Source organism: Balaenoptera physalus (genome assembly GCF_965194825.1).
Source record: "Balaenoptera physalus genome assembly, chromosome: 13".
Lineage (NCBI taxonomy): Eukaryota > Metazoa > Chordata > Mammalia > Artiodactyla > Balaenopteridae > Balaenoptera > Balaenoptera physalus.
In genome coordinates, this window is record NC_138892.1 from 17,633,980 (window position 1) to 17,659,401 (window position 25,422).

General features: G+C 38.5%; 1 protein-coding gene, 1 long non-coding RNA gene and 1 pseudogene across 8 annotated transcripts in view; 2 read left to right on the forward strand and 1 right to left on the reverse strand.

Moving 5' to 3' along the window:
- The window catches only part of LOC309640631, a 317,179-nt gene that overhangs the window by 251,382 nt on the left and 40,375 nt on the right, over positions 1 to 25,422 (forward strand). The window lies entirely within an intron of this gene.
- The window catches only part of SLC41A2 (solute carrier family 41 member 2), a 135,867-nt gene that overhangs the window by 104,079 nt on the left and 6,366 nt on the right, over positions 1 to 25,422 (forward strand). The window lies entirely within an intron of this gene.
- On the reverse strand, positions 17,188 to 25,417 carry LOC309640592 (large ribosomal subunit protein uL23 pseudogene; annotated as a pseudogene). The gene has a single exon. The product of its transcript is annotated as a large ribosomal subunit protein uL23 pseudogene (transcript).

Consider the following 25,422-nt stretch of genomic DNA (forward strand, 5'->3'; position numbering starts at 1 on the left):
GTTTGAAATTGTTTGAGACTTAGAATAGTTGAGTTCATGTCTTGTTCATCTTAAGTGCACACTGACTCCATTTTTTGAAACTGTTTTTTAAATTTAAAAATCTACTTACATGTCACACACACATTTCGTTGTTTAGGTATTTATTATGTGTCTTGAAACTAGAAGGAACCTAACAAATGTGTTTTTGTTATGTGTCATTGAGGCCACTGAACCACAGTCAGTAGGTGTGATGGATTATACTCTTACTCATGTTCCCGCCCGGTGCCCAAGAGCAATCAGAGTAGTTGGACTATGTCAAGGCTGGAGTAATGTGCAAAAGGCATCCATATTTAGTATACCACCAACCACACTGCATTTTAAGGGGTTTTTTTTTTTTCAACATTAAGGATGGGTCAGCACCAAGCTGACCATGCTGATTACCCATTCTACCTTCTATGCCATCAGTCAGCATTTGTGAGACTGCTAGCTGTGGCTAAGGGTACAGTCACTGGCTTTAGAACAGAATTTTTCATCTGTGTCAAATTAGCCCACTGAACCCACAACTTGGATTTCACAGAACCAGAGTATTTAACGTGTCCAAAACGAATTTATTTCTCTCATAATCTTTCCCACATCAGTAGGGGTGGTGGACAAGAAACCACAAGTGTACAGAGAACTAGGCCAGGCTTAGGTACACAGAGATCCCCTAAATCTCTCAGCCCTCAGCTCCTGACCCTGTGAAGTTCCTCCAGGATGGGGAGAGCCTTGCTCGCATAGACTTTATATCTCGTGTGTATTGCTGCTGTTCAAATCCTGCCCATCGCAGACACTGCCATCACCTTGTTACTGGAGAGTCCAGGCAGTGTAATAGGAAGACTCCTAGATACTTCTGGGTTCTAATTCTGGTCCCTTCCTAAGTCCATAACTTTGTCTAAGGCACAGCCCTGCTCTGTGGCTTGGTTTCCTCACTTGTAACACAAGGGTGAAGATACTAACACTAAGGTAACCATATAATTTTAGTCCAAACCAGGACACTTTCGAGAATGAAAGGGAGCTGTTAATAATTATGATTAGAGTCACAAGCATACCATGACTATCCGGGACAAACCAGGAAGTAGAGTGGCCCTAGCTATCACTCAAATCCCTTCCTGCATTTCTAATAGTTGACTTTGTGAATTCCCACTCCTACAGTAAAGATGATTTGTTACAAAGCATTGTTGTACCTAATTAATAATGTATATGCTAATATTAACATTATTTGGCAACTAAAACAGTCTTTAATATTAAAATCTATAATTGCTGCTGAGGTAATATTAAGTTAAATTGGCTTTTATGGGTTAGCCAGAGAACCCAGGCAATACATGAAATGTTGTTTTCCTTAAAAATTGTATTCCAAGTCCAAACAACTAATTTTGAATTAGTCTTTTTAAGTTAGAAGCCATCTATTTTTACATTTGTTCAGCCTAAAACAGTCTCTTTCAGGTTCCTGGGTGCACTCTGTGTTCTAATATCTCTGTATTTTACCTAGAAGTCTGTATTTGCCTCTTTCTGCCATAATTTGACTTTGTGATTTTACAGTGTTCAGCTTTATCTCCTCTTGATCTGCAACTTTTGAGAGGAAAAGAGTACTGGCTCTCTTATATTAAAAGCCGGCTTATCTCCTTATCACCTAAATTGTTCATTCTGAAAACTTTCCGTCTCTGACAGATCCCTTCTTGAGGTTTGGTGTTCTGAGCCACTTTTTCAATATATATATTTAAGAGTTTCCAAAATGGTAATAGCAAATATTTATATAGCATTTATTCTGAGCCATGCACTGTTCTAGGTACTTTACATGTATGAACTCACTGAGTACTTAACACAGCCCAGTGAGGTAAGTTATACTATTAGTTCCCACTTACACATGAGGCACTCGACCTGGAGAGAAATTGAGTAGCTGGTCCAAGTCCACTCAGCAAGACGGAGTCCAGATCCAGTCTACAATCCTAACCACTGTGTTTTACAAGAATACGTTTGACACTTTGTTTTGCTCTTAGTGAGGGTCATAGTTTTCGGGATGGCAGTTCTTGGAGGCTTAAAGCTGCCTCTTCTCTCTGGTTTCATTAGATCTTCATGTTTCTTCCAGCCAGGTGTTTTGCCTCCAAATTGCATTCGTTCCACAGAGTTTATATGGAATCTGTGCCTACTGAAGTCAAGTAGGAATCCAGTCAAGGACGTGAATAGGTCCTGAGAGAAGGACTAAGTGCTACGGAAGTTCAATAGTGGGAGAGTATATTTCTAGGTAGGGAGGGAACCTTTATAATGGATAAAATTTTGTTTTGTGGAATCCACAGAAAATGCCACTTCAGCAAAAAGGAAGTAGCATTAAGTAAATGAGAAGACTCAGGGTATTTACAGAAATACTAAGAAAATTTCTGGAGCATAGCCTTTATGAAAGGGAGTGATGAGAAATAAGGTTGAAAACTACAGATTGTGACAAGATCATGAAGGGTCTTGCAGACCAGACTGAAGAGTTCATTTTATTCTATAGAACGATGATTTTCAACATTTTTCCCACTCTCAACAAACTTGAGAGATCTGACACATTCCTCTGCTGCAGTGTCATATAATGTGGAAGGGCTTGAGCTTTGATTTCCACCACTCACTGCCACCACTCACTGCCTGTGTCACCTTGATCAAGATAATCTCTCATCTGTTTTCTCAGCTGTAAAAAGAGGCTAAGAATAGACCTGCTTTGTGGGTTGTTATAAGGATGAAATGAGATAATGCATGTAAGGTGCTATTATTGTCTTATCATTTTAATATCATCTCTAATAGCTGTGAATTACTGGGGCAGTGAGTCTCTTAGGGTGTCACTGAGTGGATCAGATCCTGTGGAATCTAGCATTGAGTCTCTACCATGATTCTAATACCCCACTCATTCCTTGGAGTCATTCTTCTAAGTAAGGAAAATGTAGCCATATGCTGGCAACCTGACCATAATTGGAATCCCAGGATACCCACCCAATAGCTGAGCAAGTTAATAGGCTTAGCCTTGGGCAAGTTACTTAATTCCTTGGGGGGTCTTATTGTTCTTGCCTGTAAAATGAGGATAATGATTCCTCTTTGCACAGCAGATATAGTACCTGGCACATAGTAGGCCCCTGTTAAATGGTGCGGTTATGTCTTTTCTTTTATTACGACATTGAGTCAAATCCTATTCCCAGATGGCATCTCAAAGGAAATATCTAAGCAACCAGGAGATTTTAACAGGTTGCCTGACTTCACTCACATTTTTTTCCTCATTCCTCAGGATTTAAGTCCACCAGATTCCAACTGGAAAGTAAGGATCTCTTTATTCTTTCTGTGACTGTTCTGCCTCTGTCTCTTAATTGGTTTCTGTCTGTCAGCTTGGGTTGAATGGAAAGTGTGAAGAGAATGATAAAGGAAATGTAAAGGGAGGACCTACAGTTCCAAGAATTTTTTTTCTAGTTGTAAAAATAGCTACTTTAACTTTGGGAGTTGATTAATATGGTGAAGGAAGGAAGTTGAAACAGGTGATTTTTTGAGATTCCTTTTTAGCCCCATGATTGTCTTTTTGTGATACAATAGTGTGTTATGCTATTATAGCTTAGGTTGTAGGGTCTTAAAATTGATACACTTTCCTAAATCCATATTTATGATTAATTCTCTGGACAGGTATGCTTGGGCTCCAGGCCAGTAAGCACAGAAGATGAAATGACTGCCTGCCTCATTGGAGGCATGGCATGCCAGAGCCCTGTGGAGCAAGGCGTTCAGAAAGGGAGCTTTTTTCCATCCTGTCAAGCCTGACGAGGATGCAGTTAGGACCAGGGAAGCTGAGTCCTGTTTTTCTAGTGTGCTGGTTAGGATGTTACTGTCTGTGCTCTGAGTTCTGCTGAAATTGCAGACATGACTTAGAGGAATTTTCACATCATCTGAAAAACAAACAAAAAAATCTTATAACACAGCTATGTGAAAGCACTTACTTGGAAAGCATAAAAACTATTTTTCAAGAAATTTGCCAGAATAAAATCTTGGTTGATTGTGACCCCAGAATATTCAGCCAGAAAATACTGACTTGAATGATTCGATAATTTAAATTTTTTTGCTATTTAAAAAAATAGATGTTTAGCACCATACTTCTTTTTTATTTTAAAGCTAAATGTCTGTGTTAGTTCTGCATAACAAGGCTAATCTAAGTTGTGATTTTTTTGTACCGTCTAGGGAAATGTGTAAAAGCAAAAGGTCTCTAAAGATTTTTGCATTTATTAAAAGCAGTGTTTAATGGGTGTCAAAAGATGATGAGACCATCATTCAATATCCAAAGTAAAAAAACAAAATTTAATTTATTGCTCACTGTTGTAAAGGATCAGGGGAAATCTCTCCAAGCAGAACAAATTACTGATCTTTTATAGGGTTTTAGGGATGCCTGGAGTTCAGGGATGGGCAGATATTCAAAAACTTGAGTAGGCCTATGTCATCTGTAGAGATATGGATACTTGGGTGTGACTACTGTTGTTAGTTGGTCTTCAGAGGTGTATTTATTGGACCGGATTTGTTCCTAATTGCCTACTTCAGAAGCAAGGACTATCATTGATCGGCTGCCTTCTAAATGCATTCAGTAAGGCAAGTTGTTTATTGATTGAATGAATTTAAAAGCAGTTCTGGTGGCTTCTTGTTACCATGGCTAAAGATCAGTCTTTTCCTGGGAGTGTGGGAACTTCTTACTTTCTCAGTCTCCACTCTTGTTCCTCACTCAGTCAAAGCTGCAGGGTATCATTAAGGATTGTCCAGACCTTCACCTCTGTGGTTGATTCTTCTTGAAGATGGGGTATCTGATTTTCAGTTTGAGTCCATCAGCATAATTCCTTTTGGGAGGAGGGGTCTTTGAATTATTTATTGAAACATCTGATGGGACAGTGGCTGGGTTGAAACATTTGAGACACTGGATAATAAACATTAAGTGTGAGATAAACAAGAATAATTAGAAGTATTGTAAGAAGGGAGTGGAATATATTTCACTACCATAACCTAAGATTTTTCAGGCCTGACCAAGAAAACACGTCCCAATGATTCCCTAGGTAGCCAGACTGCCTTTTCTTTTTCTTTTTTTTTAGGAATTCCTTTATTTTATTTATTTATTTATTTATTTATTTATTTTGGCTGTGTTGGGTCTTCGTTTCTGTGCGAGGGCTTTCTCTAGTTGCGGCAAGCGGGGGCCACTCTTCATCGCGGTGCGCGGGCCTCACTATCGCGGCCTTTCTTGTTGCGGAGCACAGGCTCCAGATGCGCAGGCTCAGTAGCTGTGGCTCACGGGCCTAGTTGCTCCGAGGCACGTGGGATCCTCCCAGACCAGGGCTCGAACCTGTGTCCCCTGCATTGGCAGGCAGATTCTCAACCACTGCGCCACCAGGGAAGCCCCAGACTGCCTTTTCTTTTAGCTTAGATACAGATTGTTTTATTTCATCTGTAACATTAATTCAGGTATAATATGAAGTGTTGGCAATGGTTCTGGTTGGCCAAAAGAAAGTCCAAAGCCATTCTTTTATCTGTAACCATAACTGTTACTTTGCTGGTCTTAGGTGGAAGCTGTCTACTTTGTGTGCTCATCTCTTTGCTCTGAGAATCTTCGGTTAATAATCAACCTCCGCGAGTCATCTGCTTTGGGAAGTGCTCTGGAGAGCTTCAGTTTAGGTTCCCTATGGTGTTACTTTCCAGCCCTGCTAAAGGTCCCTTCCATTTTTTTCCCAGAGGACAGCAGACTGTGTTTCCAGTTCAGGCTCATTCAGGGATTATGTTTTATTCATCATCTTAGACTCAGCATTCAGACCCTGCCTGGTACAGTAAATATTTATAAAATGAATATTCAGCTTTATATTATTCTTGGATTATTTTTGGCATTTCAATTATATTTCTTCATTTAGATTCTGATCTCACTGAAAGCAATAACCGTGTCTTGTTCTTCTCTAAATGCTCCAGAAAGCTTATCACAGTGTTTTCTATGTTAGATAAAAATAAATATTTGTTAAATTGGATTCCAGATATATTGAGTGTACTTTGTTTGGGTGATAGGGCAAATATTTGACAAGATCTCTCATCTAAAAGAGAGAACAAATCCGATGGAGAGGTGAAACATACACATAAAACAATTTGAAGATGATGCTTTTTTAAAACGTAATATTACATGTTTAACAAGTACAAACAAAATATTCTATAAATGACTACTTAAGTGTTATAACAGTAGGTTTTTTAAACATCTTAACCACTTAAGCAGAATGCTAAACTTTATTATTTTTAATGGATTTTTAAAATTTTTGATTTTGGAGTATACTTGATTTACAATATTGTGTTAGTTTCAGGTGTACAACAAAGTGATTCAATTATACATATACATATATCTATTCTTTTTCAGATTTTTTCCCCATAGATGTTATTAGAATATTGAGTAGAGTTCCCTGTGCTATACAGTAGTCCTTGTTGATTATCTATTTTATATATAGTAGTGTGTATATGTTAATCCCAACCTCCTAATTTATCCTTCCCCTTTGGTAACCATAAGTTTATTTTCTGATTCTGTGAGTCTGTTTCTACTTTTTGAAAATAAGTTCATTTGTATCATTTTTTAAGATTCCACATATTAGTGATATCATATGATATTTTTCTTTCTCTGTTTGTCTTATTTCACTTAGTATGATAATATCTAGGTCCATCCATGTTGCTGCAAATGGCATTATTTCATTATTTTTTATGACTGAGTAATATCCCATTGTGTATATGTACCACATCTTCTTTATCCATTCATCTGTCGATGGACATTTTGGTTGTTTCTATTGTAAATAGTGCTGCAGTGAACATTGGGGTGCTTGTATCTGATCGGATTATGTTTTTCTCCAGATATATGCCCAGGAGTGGGATTGCTGGATCATATGGTAGCTCTATTTTTAGGTTTTAAAGGAACCTCCATACTGTTCTCCATAGTGGCTGTGCCAATTTACATTCTCACCAACAGTGTAGGAGGGTTCCTTTTTCTCCACATCCTCTCCAGCATTTATTGTTTGTAGACTTTTTGATGATGGCCGTTCTGACTGGTGTGAGGTGATACCTCATTGTAGTTTTGATATGCATTTCTCTAATAATTAGTGATGTTGAGCGTCTTTTCATGTGCTTCTTGGAGAAGCATCTTTTCATGTGCTTCTTGGAGAAGCACATGTGTCTTCTTTGGAGAAATGTCTATTTAGATATTCTCCCCATTTTCTGATTGCGTTGTTTGCTTCTTGATATTGAGCTGCATGGCTGTTTGTATATTTTGGAGATTAATCCCTTATGAGTTGCATGACTGCAAATATTTTCTCCCATTCTGTGGGTTGTCTTTTCATTTTGTTTATGGTTTCCTTTGCTGTGCAAAAGCTTTTCAGTTTAATTAGGTCCCATTTGTTTATTTTGTTTTTATTTCCATTCCTGTAGGAGATGGATCCAAAAAAATATTGCTACAATTTATGTCAAAGAGTGTTCTGCTTATGTTTTCCTCTAGGATTTTTATGGTATCTGGCCTTACATTTAGGTCCTTAATCCATTTTGAGTTTATTTTTGTGTATGGTGTTAGAAAATGTTCTAATTTCATTCTTTTACATGTAGCTGTCCAGTTTTCCCAGGACCACTTATTGAAGAGACTGTTTTTTCTCCATTGTATATTTGTACCTCCTTTGTTTAGATTAATTGACCATAGGTGCGTGGGTTTATTTCTGGGCTTTCTATACTGTTCCATTGATCTAAATATCTGTTTTTGTGCCAGTACCATATTGTTTTGATGACTGTAACTTTGTAGTATAGTCTGAAGTCAGGAAACCTGATTCCTCCAGCTCCATTTTTCTTTCTCAAGATTGCTTTGTCTATTTGGGGTCTTTTATATGTCCATACAAGTTTTAAAATTTTTTGTTCTAGCTCTGTGAAAAATGCCATTGGTAGTTTGATAGGGATTGCATTGAATCTGAAGGTTGCCTTGGGTAGTATAGTCATTTTGACAATATTGATTCCTCTAATCAATCCAAGAACATGATATATCTTTCCTTCTGTTTGTGTCATCTTCGATTTCTTTCATCAGCATCTTATAGTTTTCAGAGTGCAGGTCTTTTGCCTCCTGAGATAGGTTTATTCCTAGGTATTTTATTCTTTCTGATCAGAATGCTAAACTTTAAAGTTATTTTAAAAAGTAAAGGATTATTATTCATATAATAATAATAATTCATTATTTCATATAATCCCTTGAAAAGGGATGGTATTAGAAGCAGAGCCATCTTTGGGCTACAGGCAGAGGGTGAAGAGGGAACACCTAAGTTGTTCAGGGCCTGATTTCTGCTGATTGCATCTTTCCTTAATATTCTATGGATATTAACAGCATTAAAGTAATTTTATTTAGCATGTAAGAGACAGTCAATAAATGTTAGTTTCCTCTAGCAGTTTGTATATTTCCATCTTTTTTGCTTATTATTACTAAACTAAGAAACATCTTTAGTTTCACTTTCTTCTTGATTTTCAGGTTGTCATTTCATAATATTAAGTGACATTGGCTATCACTGGTTCTTTGCATGATTGGAACAGAATGACATGGTCACATGAGGGAGGATCACTAGGCCAGGGTTAATGAACTCCCAGCCAAAAATTATTGTATTTAAAAAAAATTTTTTTTTTTGGCCACGCCACATGGCTTGCAGGATCTTAGTCCCCTGACCAGGGATTGAACCTGTGCCCCTTGTAGAGGAAGTGTGGATTCCTAACCACTGGACCACCAGGGAATTCCCTTTAAAAAATTTTTATTGCATATTAAATATTGAATAGATAAACAATAATGATGTGTACAAGGTATAAAGAGTAATAATACAGTGACCACCAGGACACTCACCAGTCAGCTTAAGAATTATAACACTACCAATACCCTAGTACCTATACCTTTTAAAGCTACCTATCTGCTCCTCCCTCCTCCCCAAAGCAAACTATTGATTCAGAATTGTTTGGCTAAAAGGTTTTTGCTCTTCCCTATGATTATGCATTTATTTGGATACCTAAAAATATATGGTTTTAGTTTTGCATGGTTTTGAAATTTATAAATGGAATCAATGAATTTGTGTTTAAGTGGCTTTCTTCTTTTGCTCAGCATTGTATGTGAGATTCATTCATATGTGTAACTGTTGTTCATCTATTTTAGTTATATAGTATTCCATTGTATGAATATTCCATGATTTTTTCATCTATTCTTCTTTTAATGGACTTTTAAGTTGTTTGTAGTTTTTTGCTATTAAAAATCAAGGCTGTGAATATTGTTATATTGTCTCCTGAACACATTCGGAGGGTTTCTTTTGGACAGAAAGTCTTAACCATTTTTGTGCCATGGACTCCTTGGGAAGTTTGGTGACTGTTAGGGACTCCTCAAAATAAAGTTTGTTTGTTTCCTACCTTACCCCACCTGCCACCTCACAAAAATAATTCAGGCCAAAGAAAAGACATTTTATCTGTATATCAGGAGTAGATTGAATTCCTGTTGACTGATAATCCTAAATTCTTAGCCGACATTTAAATATTAGATTTTAATGAGTAGCATTAGCAGTCTGGAAACTGGATTAGGGAAGCATATTTTTATAGGGAAAATGAATTCAGCTTTTGTAAGGCTTAGGAAGAAATGTACTAATTTGCTATTCCTGGTGTTTATTTGTATCATATTTCTAAGCACTCCTCTCCCAAAGAAATCATCTTTCGTCACATGATACACAAGGCTGTTACGGGCAATGGGGCATTGAAGGGATGCTAGTGGATGGGAATGTTGATTCTAGCTCAGAGAAGGAACTGGCCGAGAGAATCAGTCATCCAAAGCAAATATATATTCCTGTGTTTTATATATTTATTTAAATTCCAAGTAATACATCTAGAACATGCATAATTAGCTGGGGCAACAAAGTTGCCTTTTCAGGAGGTATATTTACCCAAAGAAGTTGTGCATATTTCATAAAAAACAAACAGACCATGTAAAATACAGTCTACGCTTGGTTAGATTTTTGATGTGTTTTCCCAGTAAAAAAGCATACATTCTTTAAATAATCATTTAGTTTGAAAATAAAGCATACTGCATTAAGAAGTATCTGATACTTACTGTGCTTTTAATAATTCATTTATACACAGTGTTCCAAAGAAACACTGATATCCTTGTTAACTTGTAAAAAAATTAATAAATTTAAACCTGCTTGACCTTTAAGTCATCACAATACCTTTAAAAAGAAATTGCATGGGAAGGGAACTTAAATTCAATTATGAGACTAAGAATGTGAGAAGGATGGAGGAAGAAATGCAGAGATAAGGAGAGCAATCACTATGTGGTTTATGACCACAGATTTCTTACCATTGTACTTCAGAGCTAAAACAGACTGTGGAGACATCAATTCATCCATTTTTTTTTTTTAGCATCTTTATTGGAGTATAATTGCTTTACAATGGTGTGTTAGTTTCTGCTTTATAACAAAGTGTATACATATACATATATCCCCATATCTCCTCCCTCTTGCGTCTCCCTCCCACCCTCCCTATCCCACCCCTCTAGGTGGTCACAAAGCACCGAGCTGATCTCTCTGTGCTATGCAGCTGCTTCCCACTAGCTATCTATTTTACATTTGGTAGTATATATAAGTCCATGCCACTCTCTCACTTTGTCCCAGCTTACCCTTCCCCCTCCCCACGTCCTCAAGTCTATTCTCTACGTCTGCGTCTTTATTCCTGTCCTGCCCCTAGGGTCTTCAGAACCTTTTTTTTTTTTCTTAGATTCCGTGTATATGTGTTAGCATACGGTATTTGATTTTTTCTTCGTGACTTACTTCACTCTGTATGACAGACTCTGGGTCCATCCACCTCACTACAAATAACTCAAATTCATTTCTTTTTATGGCTGAGTAATATTCCATTGTATATATGTGCCACATCTTCTTTATCCATTCATCTGTTGATGGACACGTAGGTTACTTCCATGTCCTGGCTATTGTAAATAGAGCTGCAGTGAACACTGTGGTACATGACTCTTTCTGAATTATGGTTTTCTCAGGGTATATGCCCAGTAATGGGAATGCTGGGTCGTATGGTAGTTCTAATTTTTAAGGAACCTCCATACTGTTCTCCATAGTGGCTGTATCAGTTTACATTCCCACCAACAGTGCAAGAGGGTTCCCTTTTCTCCACACCCTCTCTAGCATTTATTGTTTGTAGATATTTTTGATGATGGCCATTCTGACCGGTGTGAAGTCATACCTCATTGTAGTTTTGGTTTGCATTTCTCTAGTGATTAATGATGTTGAGCATTCTTTCATGTGTTTGTTGGCAATCTGTATATCTTCTTTGGAGAAATGTCTGTTTAGGTCTTCTGCCCATTTTTGGATTGGGTTGTTTGTTTTTTTGATATTGAGCTGCATGAGCTGCTTGAAATTTTGGAGATTAATCCTTTGTCGGTTGCTTCATTTGCAAATATTTTCTCCCATTCTGAGGGTTGTCTTTTCATCTTGTTTATAGTTTCTTTTGCTGTGCAAAAGCTTTTAAGTTTCATTAGGTCCCATTTGTTTATTTTTGTTTTTATTTCCATTTCTCTAGGAGGTGGGTCAAAAAGGATCTTGCTGTGTTGTATGTCATAGAGTGTTCTGCCTATGTTTTCCTTTAAGAGTTTTATAGTGTCTGGCCTTACATTTAGGGCTTTAATCCATTTTGAGTTTATTTTTATGTATGGTGTTAGGGAGTGTTCTAATTTCATTCTTTTACATGTAGCTGTCCAGTCTTCCCAGCACCACTTATTGAAGAGGCTGTCTTTTCTCCATTGTATGTTCTTGCCTCCTTTATCAAAGATAAGATGACCATATGTATGTGGGTTTATCTCTGGGCTTTCTATCCTGTTCCATTGATCTATATTTCTGTTTTTGTGCCAGTACCATACTATCTTGATTACTGTAGCTTTGAGTATAGTCTGAAGTCAGGGAGCCTGATTCCTCCAGCTCTGTTTTTCTTTCTCAAGATTGCTTTGGCTATTCGGGGTCTTTTGTGTTTCCATACAAATTGTGAAATTTTTTGTTCTAGTTCTGTGAAAAATGCCATTGGTAGTTTGATAGGGATTGCACTGAATCTGTAGATTGCTTTGGGTAGTATAATCATTTTCACAATGTTGATTTTTCCAATCCAAGAACATGGTATATCTCTCCATCTGTTTGTATCATCTTTAATTTCTTCAATCAGTGTCTTACAGGTCTTTTCTCTCCTTAGGTAGGTTTATTCCTAGGTATTTTATTCTTTTTGTTGCAATGGTAAATGGGAGTGTTTCCTTTATTTCTCTTTCAGATTTTTCCTCATTAGTGTATAGGAATGCAAGAGATTTCTGAGCATTAATTTTGTATCCTGCTACTTTACCAAATTCATTGATTAGCTCTAGTAGTTTTCTGGTAGAGTCTTTAGGATTCTCTATGTATAGTACCATGTCATCTGCAAACAGTGACAGCTTTACTTCTTATTTTCTGATTTGGATTCCTTTATTTCTTTTTCTACTCTGATTGCTTTGGCTAAAACTTCCAAAACTATGTTGAATAGTAGTGGTGAGAGTGGGCAACCATGTCTTGTTCCTGATCTTCGTGGAAATGGTTTCAGTTTTTCACCACTGAGAATGATGTTGGCTGTGGGTTTGTCATATATGGCCTTTATTATGTTGAGGTAAGGTATTATGTTGAGGTTCCCTCTGTGCCTACTTTCTGGAGTGTTTTTATCATAAATGGGGGTTAAATTTTGTCAAAAGCTTTTTCCACGTCTATTGAGATGATCATATGGTTTTTCTCCTTCAATTTGTTAATATGGTGTATCACATTGATTGATTTGTGTATATTGAAGAATCCTTGCATTCTTGGGATAAACCCCACTTGATCATGGTGTATGATCCTTTTAATGTGCTGTTGGATTCTGTTTGCTAGTATTTTGTTGAGGATTTTTCCATCTACGTTCATCAGTGATATTGGCCTGTAGTTTTCTTTTTTTGTGGCACCTTTGTCTGGTTTTGGTATCAGGGTGATGGTCATCTCGTAGAATGAGTTTGGGAGTGTTCCTCCCTCTGCCATATTTTGGAAGAGTTTGAGAAGGATAGGTGTTAGCTCTTCTCTAAATGTTTTATAGAATTTGCCTGTGAAGCCATCTGGTCCTGGGCTTTTATTTGTTGGAAAATTTGTAATCACAGTTTCAATTTCATTACTTGTGATTGGTCTGTTCATATTTTCTATTTCTTCCTGGTTCAGTCTTGGAAGGTTGTGCTTTTCTAAGAAGTTGTCCATTTCTTCCAGGTTGTCCATTTTATCGGCATAAAGTTGCTTGTAGTAATCTCTCATGATCCTTTGTATTTCTGCAGTGTCACTTGTTACTTCTCCTTTTTCATTTCTAATTCTATTGATTTGAGTCTTCTCCCTGTTTTTTCTTGATGAGTCTGGCTAATGGTTTATCAATTTTGTTTATCTTCTCAAAGAACCAGCTTTTAGTTTTATTGGTCATTGCTGTTGTTTTCCTCATTTCTTTTTCATTTATTTCTGATCTGATCTTTATGATTTCTTTCTTCTGCTAACTTTGGGGGTTTTTTGTTGTTCTTTCTCTAATTGCTTTAGGTGTAAGGTTAGGTTGTTTATTTGAGATGTTTCTTGTTTTTTGAGGTAGGATTGTATTGCTATAAAATTCCCTCTTAGAACTACTTTTGCTGCATCCCATAGGTTTTGGGTCGTCGTGTTTTCATTGTCATTTGTTTCTAGGTATTTTTTGATTTCCTCTTTGACTTCTTCAGTAATCTCTTGGTTATTAAGTAGTGTATTGTTTAGCCTCCATGTGTTTGTATTTTTTACAGATATTTTTCCTGTAATTGATATCTAGTCTCATAGCATTGTGGTTGGAAAAGATACTTGATACGATTTCAATTTTCTTAAATTTACCAAGGCTTGACTTATGACCCAAGATATGATCGATGCTGGTGAATGTTCCATGAGCACTTGAGAAGAAAGTGTAATCTGCTGTTTTTGGATGGAATGTCCTATAAATATCAATTAAGTCCATCTTGTTTAATGTATCATTTAAAGCTTGTGTTTCCTTATTTATTTTCATTTTGGATGATCTGTCCATTGGTGAAAGTGGGGTGTTAAAGTCCCCTACCATGATTGTGTTACTGTCAATTTCCCCTTTTATGGCTGTTAGCATTTGCCTTATGTACTGAGGTGCTCCTATGTTGGGTGCATAAATATTTACAATTGTTCTATCTTCTTCTTGGATTGATCCCTTGATCATTATGTAGTGTCCTTCTTTGTCTCATGTAATAGCCTTTATTTTAAAGCCTATTTTCTCTGATATGAGAATTGCTACGCCACCTTTCTTTTGATATCCATTTGCGTGGAATATCTTTTTCCATCCCCTCACTTTCAGTCTGTTTGTGTCCATAGGTCTGAAGTGGGTCTCTTGTAGACAGCATATATATGGGTCGTGTTTTTGTGTCCATTCAGCCAGTCTCTTTTTTTTGGTTGGAGCATTTAATCCATTTACATTTAAGGTAATCATCAATATGTATGTTCCATTTACCATTTTCTTAATTGTTTGGGGTTTGTTATTGTAGGTCTTTTCCTTCTCTTGTGTTTCCTTGCTAGAGAAGTTCCTGTAGCATTTGTTGTAAAGCTGGTTTGGTGGTGCTGAATTCTCTTAGCTTTTGCCTGTCTGTAAAGGTTTTAATTTCTCCATCAAATCTGAATGAGATCCTTGCTGGGTAGAGTAATCTTGGCTGTAGGTTTTTCCCTTTCATCACTTGAAATATGTCCTGCCACTCCCTTCTGGCTTGCAGAGTTTCTGCTGAAACATCAGCTGTTAACCTTATGGGGATTCCCTTGTATGTTATTTGTTGCTTTTCCCTTGCTGCTTTTAATATGTTTTCTTTGAATTTAATTTTTGATAGTTTGATTAATATGTGTCTTTGTGTGTTTCTCCTTGGATTTATCTTGTATGGGACTCTCTGTGCTTCCTGGACTTGATTGACTATTTCCTTTCCCATATTACGGAAGTTTTCAACTCTAATCTCTTCAAATATTTTCTCAGTCCCTTTCTTTATCTCTTCTTCTTCTGGGACCCGTATAGTTTGAATGTTGGTGCATTTAATGTTGTCCCAGAGGTCTCTGAGACTGTCCTCAATTCTTTTCATTCTTTTTTCTTTATTCTGCTCTGCAGTAGTTATTAACACTATTTTATCTTCCAGGTCACTTATCCGTTCTTCTGCCTCAGTTATTCTGCTATTGATTCCTTCTAGAGAATTTTTAATTTCATTTATTGTGTTGTTCATCATTGTTTGTTTGCTCTTTAGTTCTTCTAGGTCCTTATTAAACGTTTCTTATATTTTCTCCATTCTATTTCCAAGATTTTGGATCATCTTTACTGTCATTACTCTGAATTCTTTTTCAGGTAGACTGCCTTTTTCCTCTTCATTTGTTAGGTCTGGTGGGTTTTTACCTTGCTCCTTCATTTGCTGTGTGTTTCTCGTCTTCTCATTTTGCTTTACTTACTACATTTGGGGTCTCCTTTTTGCAGGCTGCAGGTTCGTAGTTCCCATTATTTTTGGTGTCTGCCCCCAGTGGCTAAGGTTGGTTAGGTGGATTGTGTAGGCTTTCTGGTGTAGGGGACTGGTGCCTGTGTTCTGGAGAATGAGGTTGGATCTTGTCTTTCTGGTGGGCACGTCCACGTCCAGTAGTATGTTTTGGGGTGTCTGTGACCTTATTATGATTTTAGGCAGCCTCTCTGCTAATGGGTGGGGTTGTGTTCCTGTCTTGTTAGTTGTTTGGCATAGGGTGTCCAGCACTGTAGCTTGCTGGTCGTTGAGTGGAGCTGGGTTAGCATTGAGTTGGAGATCTCTGGGAGAGCTTTCACAGTTTGATATTACGTGCAGCCGGGAGGTCTCTGGTGGACAAATGTCCTGAACTCGGCTCTCCCACCTCAGAGGCACAGGCCTGACACCCAGCCAGAGCACCAAGACCCTGTCAGCCACACGGCTCAGAAGAAAAGGGAGAAAAAAAGAAAGAAAGAAAGAAAAAAATAATAAAATAAAATGATTAAAATAAAAAATAATTATTAAAGATAAAAAAATTAAAAAGTAATAAAAAAAAGAAGAAGAAGAGAAAGAAGAGGACAACCAAACAAAAAACAAATCCACCAATGATAACAACTGCTAAAAACTATACTAAAAAAAGAAAGAAACAAACAAAAAAAACGGACAGACAGAACCCTAGGACAAATGGTAAAAGCAAAGCTATACAGAAAAATCACATAAAGAAGCATACACATACACACTCACAAAAAGAGAAAAAGGAAAAATATATATGTATATCGTTGCTCCCAAAGTCCACTGCCTTAATTTTGGGATGATTCGTTGTCTACTCAGGTATTCCACAGATGCAGGGTACCTCAGGTTGATTGTGGAGCTTTAATCTGCTGCTCCTGAGGCTGCTGGGAGAAATTTCCCTTTCTCTTCTTTGTTCGCACAGCTCCTGGGGTTCAACTTTGGATCTGGCCCTGCCTCTGCATGTAGGTCGCCTGAGGGCGTCTGTTCTTTGCTCAGACAGGACGGGGTTAAAGGAGCAGCTGATTAGGGGGCTCTGGCTCACTCAGGCCGGGGGGAGGGAGGGGTACGGATGCAGGGCGAGGCTGTGGCGGCAGAGGCCGGCCTGACGTTGCACCAGCCTGAGGCACGCCGTGTGTTCTCCCGCGGAAGTTGTCCCTGGATCACGGGACCCTGGCAGTGGCGGGCTGCACAGGCTCCCGGGAGGGGAGGTGTGGAGAGTGACCTGTGCTTGCACACAGGCTTCTTGGTGGCCACAGCAGCAGCCTTAGCGTCTCATGCCCATCTCTGGCGTCCGCACTGATAGCCGCAGCTCACACCTGTCTCTGGAGCTCGTTTAGGCGGCGCTCTGAATCCCCTCTCCTCGCGCACCCCGAAACAATGGTCTCTCGCCTCTTCAGCAGCTCCAGACTTTTTCCTGGACTCCCTCCTGGCTAGCTGTGGCTCACTAGCCCCTTTCAGGCTGTGTTCACACAGCCAACCCCAGTCCTCTCCCTGGGATCTGACCTCCGAAGCCCGAGCCTTAGCTCCCAGCACCCACCCGCCCCGGGAGATGAGCAGACAAGCCTCTCAGGCTGGTGAGTGCTGGTCGGCACCGATCTTCTGTGCGGAAATCTCTCCGCTTTGCCCTCTGTACCCCTGTTGCTGCACTCTCCTCCATGTCTCCGAAGCTTCCCCCCGACCACTCCCCGTCTCCACCCACCAAGGGCCTTCCTAGTGTGTGGAAACTTTTCCTCCTTCACAGCTCCCTCCCAGAGGGGCAGGTCCTGTCCCTATTCTTTTGTCTCTGTTTTTTCTTTTTCCTTTTGCCCTCCCCAGGTACGTGGGGAGTTTCTTGCCTTTTGGGAAGTCTGAAGTCTTCTGCCAGCGTTCAGTAGGTGTTCTGCAGGAGTTGTTCCACATGTAGATGTATTTCTGATGTATTTGTGGGGAGGAAGGTGATCTCCACGTCTTACTCTTCTGCCATCTTGGAGGTCTCTCCCAATTCTTCCATCTTAAAGAAGCCCAAACTAAGGCTCAGAAAGGTGAAAAGTCATGCCTCTATTCCAATTACCTTTTAAATAAAGGTGGTAAATTCTGAGACAGCGTAAAAATTGATGATCAATGACGATGGCACTAATATTTATTGAGTACTTACTATGTATCAAACATTTGCTTAACCCTTTACATGTATTATCTTGTTTCATTTCTGCAACTAGCCTGTGAGTCTCATTTTAGAGATGAGGAAACTAAGACTTAGAGGTTTTTTCACTTGTTGACAGTAACACAGTTATTCAGTGGTAGAGCCCCTTCAACACCAGCCGTTGGTTTCAGGCTTATTATGTATAAGTATTTTTCCAGAAACCAAGAGATCAAATAGAAAGAAGACATAGTTTTCCCCTTCTGGGGATTTACATGTTAGATCCCTAGAACACAACAGGTAAGATGTACATGTTCGATCAGTAGCTTTCAAATGTTTTTGACCTCAGTAAGAAATATGTTTATATTTAAATAAATGCACGCATATTTATATATTTTATTTATATGTAAGTATATATAATTTCATAGCTGAAATTAAAGTTTTATGAAATATTCTTACTGTGTGTGGTACATGCTGGTACTTTCTTTTTTATCACATGCTGATACCTTCTATTTCATTATATTCATTTTATACTATTTAATATTTTAAGACCAGTTACATTAAATTTACTTCATGCATACTTCATGTATGCATCACCTATTGAAAAAAGATATTTTATGTATGTTAACAAAAGATATTTTACATGTTGGGGAGAGTAAAATGCTCAGTACTAATAGTCCTCCAGAGCTCCTTCAGCTATCTTCTGTTATTTATCTCTATATTGTACTTGGATTGCTAATTTTGCTTTATCAATTTAAAAACTTATCTGTGGACCTATAGTTATCATTTAGCTATCTTACTCTATGCCTTATTTCCCCAACTTTCATCCTCCTAATGTAGTAAGGCTCAATTTTTATTTAATAAATATTATTTATATTCTATGGCTGTAAATATCCTTTATCACAGAGCCACATTATGTATTGCAATATATTTCCTTTCTTTTTATCTCTCTTCAATTTTTTCTGGAGATAATTGCCCTATATTTTCACTCACATAGTTTTCTTTATACCTATCCTTAATTATTTTCAAATGTTCCATCACAACTGTCACCCACCTATAATTAGTCCCTTCCCCCAAACTCTGTTATATCAGATAATTTACCAATTTGCCTTTATCCTGGAGACTCCATTTCCAGAACACTCCACCCTCCAGCTCTGTCTGGACTCTGTCGCCAGCCCACTGCACAGCTCTTCCCCTGGAGGTTTCCCTCACTCTCTCTTAGGTTGGCACTTCTATTTTCTGGATCTCAGGTCTTTCTCCTTCTTGGTTCTCTCCCTCATTTTGCATCAAAACATTTTCAAGAAAGTTCCAAAGGGAACATGGGAGAATTTTTCTGAGTGCCTGCATGTCTTAAGATGACTATAGTTTACCCTCGACACTCAGTTGATAAACTGGGCACAGAATTATAGACTGGAAATACTCTTCTCTCAGGATTTTGAAGGTATCACTCCCTTTTCTACTAGTGCTGCTGTTGAAAAGTCAGATTCTTGTTACTTCATATATGACCTGGTTTCTTTTAATTCATGGCAAATAGTTATTATGTTCTTTCTATGTGTCCAGCACTGTTCTAAGTGCTCTGCCCTGTTTAATGCTCATCTTGTCATCTCTATGAGAGAGGGATTGTTTTCCCTATTGTACAGGAAGGCATCTGAGGCATGGAGAGGTTAAGTAGCTTGGAGGTGGGAGAAGACTGTTGACTGGGCACTTTACTGTTGGAGGATCGGGGGTGGTTGGCCATTTCACGGGGAGCCCTGCAAGTTTGAACATCTAACCTCCTCTCTGGGGAGTTATACTCCCACCTGCCTCTGTTCTTGGAACAAAATAAAGGTCTGAAAGAATCCCACTGTTAACCGTGCAGACTTCCAATTCATCGTCATCCTCTGCCAATACCTCGTAGTGTCTGGTATCCTTGAGACCTGAGTCATTCCCATTCAGTTTCTCTAGAATACATCCCTTTATTCTCCCACCTGGGCAGAACAGTTGAAAGAATGATGAGAGATTGAAGACATTTGCTTACTCCATTCACAGACTTTTATTTTTATTTTTTTTAATAGTCAAAACTTTTATATTTAGAATTAGCCAGCTGGACACAGTTTAGATGATCCCAGTTTTGTTGGCAACATCCAAAGCATCGTAGTCAGGAGCCAGTCAGACATATGCCTTCTTCTCTCCGTCAGGCCTGATCAGGGTGTTGACCTTAGCCACGTCAGTGTCATAGAGCCTCTTCACAGCCTGTTTAATTTGGTGCTTGTTGGCCTTGACATCCACAGTGAACCCCAGTGTGTTATTGCCTTCTGTTTCTTCATGGCTGACTCGGTGGTGAGGGGGAACTTGGTGATGGCACAGTGGTCAAGCTTGTTTCTCCTAGGGGTGCTCTTCTGAGGATATTTGGGCTGCTTCCTGAGCCACCGTGTTTTGGGCCATCAGAAGGCGGATGACATCCAGATCTTTTTTTTTGTTGCTGTGGATGCCTTTCAACACTGCTTTCTTGACCTTCAAAGCCTTTGTTTTGGCTTCGGCTTTGGGAGGTCAGGGGCTTCCTTCTTCCCTTGTGGCGCCATCTTCGTGAACAGTCATTCACAGACTTTAAAATAATCCTTTGGTGTTAGCCTCAGCACTACTTGGTCCTTACAAGTCCAAACTTGTCATGGATTCTACAGGGCATACTTACTGCCTTCCTTTCTCAGGCATCCCCTTGGGTAGGTATTTAAGTAGTAGCCCAGGCAGCCCTGCTCAGTGAGTTGCCGCTGCCCCAGCTGCTTACACTTTGTATTACGAAACGCAAATGTACAGGAAATGATAGGAAATAAGATAACCATGTAATTACCACCCAGCTCTATCAACCATTAACAAATTATTTAAGCAACTATTTCAAAATGATCAATTAAAAATACATCATACCTATGGTTGGTGCCTCCTAGATATCCCTTCCTAGTCTTATTTCATTCTCTTCCTAGCAGTTATTAGCATTCTAAATTGGTATGTATCGTTGCCATGCATGTTTTTATACTATTGCTACAGATGTGTGTATCTATAAATAACGTGTTGTGTTTCATATTTATAAACCTTATTAGAATCATTTGTTTATACTGCTTTTTTCATTCAGCCTTACGCTTTTGAGACATACTCATATTGATTCATGTAGCTCTTTTTCATTCATTTTATTTATTTATTTTTCAAATATTTATTTATTTAGTTGTACCGGGTCTTAGTTGCAGCAGGCAGGCTCCTTAGTGGTGGCTTGCCAGCTCCTTAGTTGCAGCACATGGACTCCTTAGTTGAGGCAGGCAGGCTCCTTAGTTGCAGCTCCAGGGCTCCTTAGTTGGAGCTCACCAGCCCCTTAGTTGTGGCATGGGAACTCTTAGTTGCGGCATGCATGTGGGATCCATTTCCCTGACCAGGGGTCGAACCTATGCCCCCTGCATTGGCAGCGCAGATTCTTATCCACTACGCTACCAGGGAAGTCCCTCTTTTTCATTCATTTTAGCTTCTATGTAAGTGTTCAGTTGTATGACCTAACAGTTAATTTAGCCCTTCTTGTTTCAATAGACATTTCAGGTTATTTCCAATTTTCGACTTTTACAGCAGTGATGCAGTGAATATCCTTGCACATCTCTCTTAGTATGCATGCATAAAGTACACCAAGATATTGGTCTTCCTGGTCCTTGGGTAGCCACATGGGACCTGGGCCCAGCAGAGCCCCTTAGGCTAGCCTCCTTTAGCCTACATAGTTTTATCCTTTTAGGGTTGCAAGAGGGAAAAAAATCATTGTTTCTAGTGGAATTACTGAACTAAGGAGCTGCACATCTTCACACTTAACACGCAGTGCCACATTGCTCTCCAAAGTATTAATAATTGTGCATATTGCCAATGTGGAGTTCTTTTTTACCAAGACAATGTACTTCTCTGATGGATGAGAACTTGGGCTTTGGTGTTAGACTAAACTTGAGTGGATGAGTTTGAGCCTGACTACCTATGAGCTGTGTGATCTTGGGCAGACTTCTTATACTCTATAAATGCCTTTGTTTCCTCATACCTCAAATAGGGATAGTAAAAATCGATAGCATTTTACAGAGATGTTTTGAAAATTGAATCAGTTCATACACGTTAATCTCTTTGAATACTGCATGGCCCCATAAAGGGCCATTTCAAAAACAATGTTCACTATTATTGTTGTTTAAAAGGTGATTTCTGTCAGCCAGATGGATATGAAATGGAGTTCAGTGTGGTTTTAATTTACATCCCCATATTATTAGTGAGGTTGGGCATCTTTTCATATGTTTATTAGAGCTTTAGGTTTCCTCTTCTATTCTGTTGGATTGTTTCTTTTTCTAAGGAACTGTAAGAGTTCTCTGGATATTCTCTTAGTATTTGAATACTAATTTTTTTGTCAGTTCTGTGTAGTGCAGAGATTTTTTTCCAAGCCTGGGGCATGATTTTTAACTTTATTTATGGTATTTATTGAACCACAGGAATGTTTAATGTAAGTTATAAACAGCTCCTTTAATATATTATGCATTTTATTTATGAAATCATTCCCTACATCAAGGTCTTAAAGACCTTCTCTTACATTTTCTTATAAAACTTTTTGAGTATTGCTTTTTTTTTTGTAAGATATGCCTAGGAAGATATTGCTTTTTTTAAAAAATAAATTTATTTATCTATTTTTGGCTGCGTTGAGTCTTCATTGCTGCACATGGGCTTTCTCTAGTTGCGGCGAGCGGGGGCTACTCTTCGTTGCATTGCGTGGGCTTCTCATTGCAGTGGCTTCTCTTACTGCGGAGCCCGGGCTCTAGGTGCGCCGGCTCAGTAGTTGTGGCTTGCGGGCTCTAGAGCACAGCCTCAGTAGTTGTGGTGCATGGGCTTAGTTGCTCCACGGCATGTGGGATCTTCCCAGACCAGGGCTCGAACCCGTGTCCCCTGCATTGGCAGGTGGATTCTTAACCACTGTGCCACAAGGGAAGTCCAAGTATTGCTTTTTATATTTGTCTTTACCTGGAATTTATTTGTGAGTATGAGGTAAGGATGCCATTTTAGTTCTATTTTGTGTTTGTGGACCATATGGTCTCTGTCCCAACTACATAATTCTGTCATCGTAGTACTAAAACAGATTTTTTACCCTCTCTGACTCACTTTCTCCAAGTGAACATTAGAGATGATAACAGTACCTACTTAATAAGAAGGTTGTGAGGATTAAATAATACACTAAATACACAATAAGTAAGCAAATGAGTAGAGTTGTGTTCCAATAAAATTTTATTTACAAAAAACAGGCAGCAGGTTGAATTTGGCCCATGGGCTATAGTTTGCCAACCCCTGTTCTAGACAAATCTCCCATTCAGTGTAAATGTTATACCACGAATTAGTAAATTATATATCACATATGTATGATGTATGTTATATAAATTTATATAAATATACTCATATTATTAATATATAAATACGTAATGTTATAAAAAATATACAATATGGATTTATTTGTTTGTATTTCCTGCCAATCCCAGAGAAAATAGCTACCCTCATTCTCTTTAAGAATTTTGTTTCCTCCAGCACATATTACTCACACAATCAACAAATTTCTTTATTGAACCTTCATATACTCCAGTAATACAGAGTTTACTACATAATTTGTTACATTTATAGACAGCCCAAATTGGTTTTTTTTTTTAAGTTGTTTTGGTAACTTTTACCCTTTACCCTAAAACTCTACCCTCTGACACTGTGTGTTATAAGCTAGTGTCTCCTGACACAATAACCTTCTTAAGTTTACATCTCCTGCCCTCCTTGCCCAGGACAAACAGTTCTTGTTCTCATAGGAGTCTCTTATATGAATGACCTTGTCTCCCGCTGATTCTTACGCCCTCAGTCAGATATCAAGGGTCTACTTTGTGAGCTAGTCACTCTGCTAGGTGCTGGAAGCACAGGGGTGAGCAAGTTCCTAACACACTGCCGAGTTGTGGCCTGACCCATCCAGGGTCCAGTGGGTGACACTCTCTCGGTCTGTACACTATGCTTTTATTAATGTAACTTGAGACTGTGCTGCCTTTTTACCTTTCTCTTCATCTTCCTAAACCGAGGCTCTTATTAATTATCTCAAAGTAAGTATAGTATGGCAGATATCAGGCCCGTTTTGGTTTTGTTCTCCTCAAATGAGGAAATTGAGGGTTAATGGTAAGAAGCTTGCCCAGAGTCATATAGCTGATAAATGGCCAAAGTGGAAATCAAATCCAGATCTTATGACTTCCAAATCCAGGATTATTTCTAACATTCCATGCTTCCTCCACACGCAAAACAGATTGTCCTGAAGAACAGGACAATATGATTCCAGAACAGTCTTTGCCATGAAACACTAAGGAAGAATCAGCCTCATACAAAAGAAAACAGGACTTAAAGTACAACCTCCCTCTCTGACTGATGTCCAAAGACATGTGAAGTTCCCTCCTTTGGATTAAGTATATGGCTCTCAGCTTGGACAAGCCACCATCCTTCCTGGTAAAGGTGTCAGAGCTAAACCACAGCACAGAAGTTTGGAACCCAAGGCAGACACCTCACCTTCATGGCCTACTTGTCGGAGTAGTGAAAGGTCACAGACCCTGGGCTCGGCTAGACCTAGGCGGGCTTCCTCCTATACGTACCAGTGTTCTCACTACCACAAATAGCAATGTAATAGCAATGACACTGTTAAAATCAACTAATGGCAGACGTCTATTGAAAGTGTATTGTGTGCCAGGCACTGAATTATTCAGTCTGTTATTTAATCCTCACAACATGCTCATGAGAGCAGATGCCATTATCATCTCTAATGTTCATTTAGAGACATAGAGAGGTTAAGTAACTTGCCTATAGTTAGCCAGCAGGTATAGAGATATGCTCTTAACCAGTATTCTGTACTTGCCAACTTGTCCCAAACCAGTGAATATTAACCTCTCTAATCCCAAATCCCTTTTAATACTTTAGGTGTTTGAAAATTAGAGAATCCTCTTACTCTAAATGGATGAAAGAAAAAAATCATTTATCTGATCCCAAAATTCAAAGCATTACAAAGGTCTTAATATTCCTGATATCCTAGAAAATACTTAACTTATATCACCTTAGTGTTTGAATAGCCCTTTGAAATATTTTGACCCTGTCTATCTATAAATATATCTGTATCTGTATCAACAAGTCATTCCTCAGTGCACTTACCTTCTGGTGACTGTTCTTTCCATTGAACCGAAGTTTTCCTTGACAAGCCACCAATGGCCTTATAATTAGTAAGTGAATGGTCAGTTCTCCATCTTTATTTTATTTGATTGTACCTGCAATAGGAGAATGTTATTCCTTATTTTAATTTTTATTTCCTTCTTTGTATGTCTTCTTCCTTCACAGATTTATCATATAGGAAGAAGTTGAAACAACAGTGGTTTGGCAAAATGTACAATACTATTAAATATAAGGAACATGGTGGTTTGGGGAAGGCTGGAAGAAAATGAGAAGATATATGTGACAAGTTGAAGAAAAACTTTATTAATTGCAGCTATACATAGTATTTTTCTTGTGAAAAGAAAATGTTACTGTCAATTAACTCTTTCTTCTTTTCCAGTGAGGTTCTTGACTTAGACGCATGCTGTTCCCTTCAGAGAGCAGTGGCTTAGGCTTACGGCCGTGTTTACTGGGCTAGGACTGTCCAGGCGACAGGAGTAATCTTTGGTGTTCTCTT